General features: G+C 47.5%; 1 long non-coding RNA gene across 1 annotated transcript in view; it reads left to right on the forward strand.

The window, feature by feature from the left end:
* The window catches only part of LOC146812632 (uncharacterized), a 51,971-nt gene extending 43,092 nt beyond the window's left edge, over window positions 1-8,879 (forward strand). The window contains exon 3 of the long non-coding RNA XR_014966879.1: window positions 8,190-8,879. This is a non-coding gene — a long non-coding RNA (uncharacterized LOC146812632). The remainder of the gene's footprint in view (window positions 1-8,189) is intronic.
* Window positions 8,880-9,361: the final 482 nt, after the last annotated feature.

Here is a 9,361-nt window from a genome sequence, read left to right on the forward strand (position 1 = left end):
TAGTCATCTACCCGTCGCGTTACCAATTAGAGTGCCATTGTGCTAATCCTCACGGATAAGGTTTAACACACCTATTTCTGAAGCTAATTCTGCCGCAACTAGTTGAATTACGGATCGAAACTTTCAGTTTAAGTATCCATGCAATAGATGGTTGGAGGCGTGTTTTGGGAGCCACGAATGGTGACGTGTGAGCCAGTAGCTCCGCGCCGGCCCAACAACTTTAATGCCGTAATCAAGCCCTAGCCCGCAACGCCCGAGATTGAAACGGTGGCGCAGGAAGGGGAAAGTCTGCTGCATCAATTGAGACGCTTTGATTCAAGGCGAGAGGAAGAGACGCATTATTACGAGGCTTCATCTGCCCCGTCGCCACTGATCGCAATATAGTGGCAGTGATGTGTGGATGTAGAGATGTGGCCCTCCCTCCCTGCTGGTAACATGAGGTCGTGTCTTGTTGAGGGCCTGAAGGACTGCTGAGCTGACTGCCTGGATCCCGTGAACCACACGCTTTGCCGAAGATCAGGCCGTGAGTGTTGGGAGCCTGAATTGGTCACCGTCCCAGAACCAGTTTGGGAGCGGAGGGCTGAGGCCTGCTGCTGGTGCGTACCACCGGATCTGCGACGGGAGGGAGGAGAGATTAGCCACTTGATTAGCTCCTGCGACACCGCCTGCACCGGAAAAAGGTGATGCACCTTGGGGAGCCGCACAACTGCCCAAAACTGCATCAGTCCGATCTGCCTGAGGGGAGAGTCCTGTACTTGTCTGCAACCCTCAACTGAGTGAGAAGTTGAGCCCTGCCCCAAACACCTCGTAACGAAAGTAGGACTTGGGGCGGGTGAGGTGGTCTGCACTAGAGACTTCAAACCTCACCGCCCAGTTGACAATTTTGCCCAGGTGGAGGGAGGCAAGACCTGACAGCCCTCCACAAAATCAGGGAGATGCAAGATACTGGGGCCTGCAAGCTGGAAAAATCACTGGACGCCACTAGTGGGGAAATGCAGCGGTGTTCCTCATTGGACCTAGTAACTGGAATGTGAGAGTACTCATCCAACCCCATGCGTGGCTTGGAGGGGCAGGCCTGCGCCTCCCATACTGCTCAACCTCGATCTCCATCATGACCCCCACAACCTGTGGAACTGGGGGGTGGGCTCAGAGGACAGAGATCTAGCCCTGCCTCGGATACACCGCGGAGGAGGGTCAGCTTGAATTGTTAGGGGCACGTCCACTCGCATAAGCCCTTGGGGACAACTATACATTTTGTTTGTTTGGAGTTATTGCCCCTTCCCCCCCGTGGTCGACAACCACCCCCTTGGTGCCTGGAGATTAGCCCCGCTGATGACACTCTTAAGTACACGATAAGACCCTAACATGGGTAAACCCAGTACGAAGGCGTATAAAGGTGCAGACCCTCCACAGGTCTCGGAGGCAACGCCATCAATGGCCGACCCAGTACAAGGGTGACTAACTAAAATCCTGGAAGCGATAGTGGACACCAAACCTACCTTGCACAGGGTCCCTCCTCGCCCCCCACACCCCCCCTCGCTCCCCCACCACCCCCCGGCTTCGGGGCGCCCAGCACACGCAGTGGTAGCGAAACCCCTGCACTATAAAGATCGACATCCTACTGCAGAAGACACGTACGGATGGCCCATTCACCGTGGACAACTCCTGGGTCTCAAGTTTCTCCGACTACGCCACTGAACTACAGAGAAGATCAGCCTCATATTTGGCAAAAAAAACCACTTTGAGATGAAGGCTTACAATACTCTGAAGTTCCCAGCTCGTCTTCGTATAATACTAGATGGGAAAAATTACTTTTTCAGCCTGGGAATGGTTTGAATCCTACAAAGGTGATAAAGACCCAGGTACAGTCTTTGAGCGCCCACTAACTATAGCGTAACCAGGAAAGAACACAGACCCATTCAAGACGGAAACCACCAAAAAGACCGAGCCCACCCCAAACTGTGAAGGAGAGCTGCAGCCCTACAAGCGGTGGCTGACCTCATGAAACCAACTGACTGTCTCAGAGCCCGGAACTAGATCCCTCAAATGAAATGATAGCTCAGATTCGGACAATTACGAAGCAAATAGTGCCATAATGCCAGATGTTACCGCTAGAACAGGTGATGACCTATAGCCAAGAAGAACCTCCACATTAGGGGTCCAAAAGGAGAAGACATCATGAATCGTATCACCATGACAAAGGACACTACTGCTGGAAACGTTGAATGCATGGACTGGCATTGGCTACGTCGGACACAGGACTTCGTGAAATAAACAGTGGTTTGTCCATCAATAGCCTGCCCCTGTGGAAAGCTCCACCCACCCATGGATGGAGCCTGCCGAAGTCTTGGACAATTGGCCTGTAGGTTGGGCGGCTGGCCGTTGCCAGGCTGCTCCGGGGAGAAGGGAGTTTTGGTTTGTGGGAATTTTAGTTTTCATATCCATGTTTTGGGTTTTTATGTGCAAGTGGGGCCCTGGCCCATCGCCTCTGTGTGTGGGGGGAGGGGAGGCAGACCTGGATGCCTCTATTCTTACAATGCCCATGGAAAGGCTTACACTATAATGTGTAACATAGAACATTAGTCGAATGGGCTCTACCGTCAAGCATCACAATATACATAGATATCTGCGCATGAGGGGGTGCAGATTGAACTCCTCCAGGAAACACACACTACCTGTGGGTAGGGTGAGAAGCTGCGCAGACGATGGAGAGGGCAGGTATTTGCAACCTCTTATTCTGCATACGCGAGAGGGCCATTGATTTTGATCAGAACTGGCATACCATTCGAACCCTTGCACGTACTGTTTGGTAGAGAGGGTAGATATGTAGTGCTGAAGTGCAGAATTTATGGACAGGAACTCACATTGGGTAGTATACATGCCCTTAATCAAGATCAAGTGCAGTTCCTCCGTAGGCTTTCATGCTCCTTGACTGCGGTGCTAACCCCAAGCGTACTACTGGGAGGGGGCTTCAATTGTGTTGCTGACATGGTTCTAGATTGCTCTCACCCCCCACTGCCGAGTGCCCAAATACATAAAACTGCGGCGGTGTTCCAAGATTGGAGAGGACACTGGAGGACATGCCAGAGACCGAGACTACTCATTACTCGCCCTTACATCACTTGCAAACAAAACTGAACTTCTTCTTGGGTACACTGGGCCTGAGTCGCTTAGTAACACACAGAATATTTGGGGCGGACGCTTTCTGACCATAGTCCCCTTTTGCTAGCAGTCCAGCCGGAGGAACACCGCCCGCCAATTCCAATGTGGCGGTTGAACACTCTGGGTCTTTAATATACTTGTTTCAGAGCGACCATAGACACAGCTATAGACTTCTACTTCGACAGCAACAGACAGACTGCCTCCAATACACTGATAGAGTGGGAGGCTTTCAAGGTAGGACAGAGGGTGAAATGTGTGGGGGAAACAGTGGGAGCCCAGAGGGAACTTCACCTGGAAAGTGGACACCTAAGAAGGTGACCTACATAGACAGGAAAACTAACAAGGAACTAGAGTAGACACATCCAACTCCCTCAAACATGCACGTCATATCAAGCTCTTGACCGACAGCTGTGTCACGACTTTAGGAGTTACCTCACCTAGGTGCAAGAAGTAGTTTGGGGGTTGGGTAGGTTGTGGCTTGGCTATTTTAGCCGGAGACGCGGGGATCCCCAAACGCAAATTATACCTCCTGAGGGCGACCCATTTTATGGTCCGTAGGCCCTTCATGCCTTATTTTGTGACTACTATTCATCACTAAGGCACCTCCCCTCATATACAGAAGGAATTCCTGAAGTTGCTGTGCCCCCAAATCCTTGATGACCACATAATTGACATGCTGGTAGGGCTTCTGACAGTCTCCGAGATCCGGGCTGTGAGGAAAGACCCCTGGACCTGACTGTCTCCCGGACGAATTCGACTCAACTTACACTGCACAGCTTCTGCCGCAATTGGAGAAGCTCTACGCAGAATCCCTGAAACTTTGATGCCTGCCAGAGACCACAGGCGATGTGCTGGTCATCCCCCCTCCCCAAAAAGCCTAAACAGGTGGCATAAGTCGAAGACTTCTGGGCACTTTCTATGTTAAACATGGATTTCAAGATCGTTGGTAAAACCCTGGCGCTCTTCCTCCTACCCCACGTGCCGACCCTGGTTCTCGCTGACAAGAATGGATTTATTCTGGCCAGATACACATCATACAGCCTGCGAAGGATGTACTTGATGCTGTTCCATGCAGATACTTGTTATTTACAGCATGCAGCCTTCTTGTTGATAGATCTCGAGAAGGCCTTCAACCTCATGCAATGGGACTACTTGCTTGAAACTATTAGACACATGGGCCTGGGGGAAACCTGGGTAAACTGGGTGAGGGTGCTTTATGAACGTCCCACAGCTAGGATACAGACAGGGAAAACTGTCCCACAGTATGAGATCTTCCGAGGAACACAAAAGGGATACCCATTGTCACCTCTGTTGTTTGCACTGTCAATGGAACCATTGGCAGCATCTTTCCACCAAGGCGGGGAGGGACTAGGCATCCCATTAGGGGGTAACACTCATAATATCTCCCTGTACGTAGATGACTTATTGATATACCTCAGTGACGCAATGGTGTGTACCAATACTGCACTGCGCCTGATAGAGCAGTTTGGATTGCAGTCTGGCCTCAAAGTTAACCGTGGCAAAACTTAACTCTTCCCCATCTCTGCCAATGTGATTCACCCATTCGATTTTATGGTGGGCATTACTGGGCCCCCACAACCTTCAGTCATCTGGGGATTCCGGTCTTCCACTCGATGGACTACTTACGTGAAGGTAATCTTGGCATGGCCCTCCGGTCTCCGAGATCAAATGTTTCCTTCTGGTGCACTCTACAACTGCCGATCATGGCCTGGGTTTCCCTTGCAGAAATGGTCATGCTGTCTCGCCTGCTGTACTTTTTCAGCAATCTCCCCATAACCGTTCCTGCTTCGTCGTTTGGACAACTAGATGCTCTACTGCGAGATATGATATGGTAAAAAGGGAGGAGGCGGTAGCCCTGTCGATCCTACAACGCCCACCCGCGGAGGGAGGACTCTGAGTGCTTAAATTCGAGCTCTACTTTTTAGATTCTCCACTCCAGTGGCTGGTGCAGTGGTTGGCAGATATGGGCACAGTAGGCACTGACCAAGGGATCCGTACGTATCTGATGCTGGCAAAGATGCTAGACGCGGACAACACCATCTCATCTATCCCTGCTGCAGACCACGGCTCTACGCTGCTGGAAACGCTGCCTCTTTAAAGAATGAAAATCTCCCCTATATACCCCGGCCCTGCCCCTGGTGGGCCTCACCCACGGGAACACCAAGCAGATACTAACCCCAGCAATGTTGAAGCCCTGTAATAATGCCAGACCATAACTGGTGGGGCATTGCTACCAGCAAGCAACCCTGGCTCCATTTGAAGACCTACTTGAGAGCTACGACCTACTAACAGGCCAAATCTTAACCTATGAGATAATACTGCGCACCTTTTGAGGACTATGGGAGGGAGCCAACAGAAGCTTAAATCACACTCGATATTACACTCTGTCCTTACATTAGGCACTGCAAGACACCAGGTAAAATGGTTCTATACATCGCAACTGGAGATGGTCTGCACAACCCTAACGAAACTGCGCACCTGTTGAGAGACTGCTCTGGATAGACACATCACAGACCCAGAATGGTCCAAAATGTTGCCATACCCTAAGAAATTGTTACGCAATACTAGATTGAAGTACACACAGTTCAATTACATAAACATGACACCTCACAAACTTCAGCTTGCCTTTGGAGACACTGGATACAAATGGCAAATATGCGACTGTGCAGACGCAGACTTTTTATACATGACTTGGGATTGTGGCCCACTACGCTAGTTCTGGGAGGAAACAATACAACTCATGTGTGCAGCTGTGGGGCGCATACTTTAACCTTCAATGGGAGTGTTCCTGTTGGGGCTCTTTCCCTGTTCTCCTAAAAGGAAATTGGGAAACCGATTCCTAGATTTAACCCTGGTCTTAGCCTGGAGAAGAATAGCACTGGCCTGGGAATTCGTACATGGACCAGCAATGGAAGCCTGGAAACACGATGTAACCCATTGGGCGGGGGCAGAAATCATAGTACTGACGAGGTAAAAGGTGCTTGGATTGTGGCAACTCACCCTTGCCGACCTCCGGAAAGATACTGGAGGCATGGGAAAACACAGACCGAGACAGGTGCGACATAGGGGGGGAGCGAAGAGGGAACACATACGAGCGGCGAGGAGGATGACCAAAGGTATGACGCCTAAATGAAAACACTGAGTTGACCTTCATAAAAACACTACTGCAAACAGACCCTGATATACCACACGACAATGGCCAGATAGGGACTGCACACACTGCCCAGCTCACACATAAAACTTGGGGACACTGTGAACTTACGGCCCGACATGTGGATAATGACCCACTTGTGGTCTAGCGCTCACCCGGCCCCCGCCTCCCATGCCCCACACACCCTGCTTAACGTATTAGCAAATACACAACCCTTGGCCCCACTGCACAGTTAGTTAATTACATAGTATGATTCACGAGTTGTATAGTTTTTTTATTAAATCTGTGAGATATTTACAGACTGGCATATAATATGTGATAGTATACAATAACCGTAAAGTTTCAGGCAAAATAAGACTAACATATGAGACTATGATTCATGTGTAAGAACTTTAATGGATAACCTGCTCTGTGGCTTCTTCGAAATGTAAATAAAGTTAGTACAGGACGATTTTATATATTCTATATGCCAAATAAGTGCTGTATAGTGATATATCACTAATTGCTGAACTATACAATTATGGATGTATATTAAAATAAATGCCAATAAAAATGTTTGGGAAAAAAAAAGGTATCCATGCAATAGATGTCTGGACTTAGCGGGGACAGGGGCGGAGAAGGGAGGAAAAACGTACTTCATGCAAAACTCAGTCGGGCTTAAGTTCCCACCAGAGTGGGTCTCTTTAGTTCGAGTGTGACGTGCTGGTCAGGTAACCTGGCAGTGGTTTGTATTGACAGTATAGTTAAAAAACCCTGGAAAGCGGCCGGTGACTAGAATGCTAACTGCAATCTGGTACGCTAGTGCGTCTAGGCATGTAAATTAGTACGCGGATTCACCAGCAGCAGCTATGGAGAGCCGTTCTATACAGTGGACTGCTGTGTTGTGCACATGCGTGAGTTTAGCAAGTAATTTATTGTGTAAATTCAGAGACCCAGTTACCTTAGAGCGGCACAATACATGCTGCAGCTATAAGGGGCCTTCCTCAGGACCCATGCCCTACATACCAAAAGATAGCCCTTACAGAGGTGCAAAGGACCTTGCCAATTGTGGCACAATTAAGCATTTACATACATTTTTGGGAAATAATACCGGCACTGTGGCACCTGGTTAGCAGAAACCCAGTGCTCTTCAGTCAAAGATGCATCAGATATCATGCAAATCATGGGGCTAGCCATGTCCAAAAGGGGCACTTTAATACAGGCCTTTCCAAAAAAAAATCCTCAACATGACTAGGGGCCTGATTACAACTTTAGCGCAGCAGCAACGGCATAATGCAGCCTCTGCTGCACAAGCACCGCCGACCGTATTACGAGTTGCAAATGTGCAGCTCGTAATATGGTCGGCAGTTCTTTGGCCTTTTCCATGGTGATGCACCCCAATAGGAACTGCCAAAAAGTTCCAGCAATGCATGGGCGTTGACTTCCATGCTGTGCTGGAACTGTGGGAAATACAGGGGGGGGGGGACATGTTTTGCCCCCCAAATGTACACCCTGTAGTACTAGCAGCACCAGCTTTTTCATGGTGGGCCTGTGCCATGAAAATGCTGGTGGTGCAAGAACTAAAAAATATGCTGCCTCGGACTGCGCCAGTCCCTGCTCAGTATATTGCGTTGTGGCGCTGCAGCACCACCGCCACTGTTCCCTGGCGCAGCTTGTGTTCCACCGGCGCCATTACGACTTTGTAAGTTGTAATCTGCAGTACAGTGAACCGTCCCCATCCCTCACCCTCCTCCCGTGCCACCGCAAGACCGCCAGACTTGTAATCAGGCCCTTAGTTAGCAAAGCTAAAACTTTTGTTATGCCTAATAAGCAAACTGTCTAACATATTTTTGTTTTATTTGTTCCCTTTTCCCAGCAGGTACTATGTATTTAATTCTTCAGATGGATACATTTACAATGCTTTCAAACAGAAGAGGCAACCTTACTAAAGCAATAAGGCTTTCAATGTAGTTATTAATGATCTTTGGAGTATTAAATGCAGAAGTATAACCCCATTATGCTCTTAGTGGATCGAATAGAAATATCATGATACGTAGGAGGTAGAATCTTAATGTGTTTGAAATAATATAAATATTTGTTGTGCTCATTGTTCTGGTTTTAAAAGTAAAAGTTTAATTTCATATTTATCTACCAATTGTAGCACCCTTTTTGTACAAAAGTGAAAGGATTACTGTAAACATTTGAAAAGTGAATTGTGGATTTCCTTTATACTGTCTTGGGTGTGTCAATCATTTTTGAATATGCAACTACAAGGTGATTTTCCTCGTCATCACTGACAAAGAGAGTCTGGCTTTGCGTAACAACGGAAAAAGGTCCATTTTCAACATTTAAAATAATGTAAATGCATTGGAAACTACTGCCATTTTTTAAAGATTTTTTTTTATTGCAATAAAGGCTTGGTTTTTTACTTAAGGTGTACATATATGTTTTTTTTGCAAATTTTCAATTCATCATCTAATTTCAAAGAAATAAAGAAAAGTGGTGTTTATTTGTTTCCTGTTGCTCACTCTAAAATAAGGTGTTTCGCTGTAATTATTATTTATTCATAATGATTGTGGTTTAATATTTAAATGTCTGTTAAAATCTCACTGTTGTATTCATTTTTGCCCTTAAAATAAATTTCAGTTAGTATGTAAAAATTAAGTATTACCTGGGTATTAATGTACTACCCCGCCCATTACCCCTATATCCCTTATATCCTGTCACTAAAGGTGAATATAGTAGTGCAATTAAATTATTGAAGTGTAATGCTAAAATTAAATGTATTTAAAGACCAAGGGGCATATGACGAACTCTATCATATACCCTCCAACCTTAGGTCAGAGGCTTTACGACGATATCGCCTGTTTTATTTCTGACCAGCTGATTACAATGCAGCCGGTCAGAATTGAAACTGGCTGGTCATTACAGCTGAATTGAGACAGGCTCTAGGAACCCATTGGCCATTCGGAGACCGGCCTGTAGTCCCATAGGAAGGCGTTTCCACCTTCAGTATTAGGATTCTTGTTTTCCCACAGTCTTTCTGAC

Source organism: Triturus cristatus, chromosome 7, assembly GCF_964204655.1.
Source record: "Triturus cristatus chromosome 7, aTriCri1.1, whole genome shotgun sequence".
Lineage (NCBI taxonomy): Eukaryota > Metazoa > Chordata > Amphibia > Caudata > Salamandridae > Triturus > Triturus cristatus.